Below are 1,654 nucleotides of genomic sequence, written 5' to 3'. Positions count from 1 at the left end.
TGATCTCTGCTTTCATATCACTTGCCTCCACTTTAGGTACATTTCTGTGTCTGTGTTAGTGATAAATAAGTAACTTTGATAATTCATTTTAAGTTTGCTACACAGATATTTTAGATAGAGAGCACCAACTTGAAACTGCTTCAGAACAGATGAGATTTTTCTACTCGTTTTCCATATAGTCAGTGGCAGGCATACAGAAGACAAAGAAGGTGAAAAGTTTATAACTTCTGGAATGTAAACACATTCAAGATTTTAAGATTCAGGAAGATGAAAGGCACCCAAAGGACTATTGAGAATATGACATATCTGGTCATCAGGGTTATTAGATTGGCTCTGTGTTTAACTTTCTTCTACAAAGTGAGAGGTTTTAGTAAATTTTTGGCAAAACATTACCGCCTACTATGAATTGAGCTATGGGAAACTCTAGTAAGAGTTGTGACTCACTCTTGGGCAAATGAGATTTAGGAATATCAGTACCATTGACAGATTTGGAGGATCTATGTTTAAATATATTTTTAAAAAGAATGAATTTCCTTGCAACTTCCTCATACTGCTTTTGTGTCACTTAATTCTCTGAGTCTTTTAACTTTCCTTTCTTTAGTCTATGCTCAGGATTCTGATGAGGCTGGGTTCCCTGCTACCAACATGAGAAAAGAAGAGAAAAATATGTAACACTAAAGTGCCAGTGACTTGAAGTGTTTGCCAGTGAGGGATATTTTCATTTAAGGCAGTTCAACTAGAGTGGGCACTGACCTGTCAAACAAAATTAGTCTTGAGTAGTAGACCTTCAGTCTCTTTGACACCAGGTTAAGAAAAAAAAAGTACTTTCATAAAGAGCTTTCTCCACTCTGCTCAAATCATACTATGTAGTATTGATTGCTATGCCTGACAATAAGGCAGACAATGATACAAAGCCAGCTACCCTATTAAGAATAAGTGCATTTCTGTTTCAGAAATTGATTTGGCATATTGTAGATAGCAAATAAACTGATCCAATACATTTATAAAAAGTTAAACCATTAAAAATAAAGTCTGATGAATACTTTAACAATAATTTTTCATTGAAGTGTTTACTTCTGGCTTCAGGAGTTGTTTGAATCACTGAACTTTGAAATCAGAATTCAAGCTATGACTTTTAGAGGTCCCGTAGGCTAACATGTTAGTAAACAATTTTATTTTTGCATCGCTGCAATTTGTCAAGTCAAAAGATAGTCTTATAGCAATTGGGATTTGCCCTTGGGTAATTGACGCCCCCATGGCTATTTGTCTCAATTTTTGACCAAAATAATTGGTAAAAGAAGATGAGCTATCTGGGACCTAGTCTGTCATTTTCTCTATTGGACTTTTAAACGTTCTACAAACCAAACCGCCCCTCATCTTATTGTTCATTTACTACCTTGGAGAGGCATATTAGAATTGCACATTGCCTGATTTAATAATCTACCCACCACTCTTTAAAAATATTTCAAGTAAATAGCTCGATGGGGGGAAAGATGAGAAGCTTATTTATTATATATGAAGTTCTGTCTTCTGCAGAAGTAGCTGGACCCAGTTTTTTCCTTTCTTAGACAAGTACTGTCTCATAATGGATCTTGGTTGGTTAAAATTTCATGCTTTACTACACTAGTTATATTTGAATCATGTCTTCAACTCT

Source organism: Pan troglodytes, chromosome 2, assembly GCF_028858775.2.
Source record: "Pan troglodytes isolate AG18354 chromosome 2, NHGRI_mPanTro3-v2.0_pri, whole genome shotgun sequence".
In the NCBI taxonomy this organism is placed as follows: Eukaryota; Metazoa; Chordata; class Mammalia; order Primates; family Hominidae; genus Pan; species Pan troglodytes.
The sequence above is the reverse complement of the archived record's forward strand: the minus strand, read 5'-3'. Positions refer to the sequence as shown.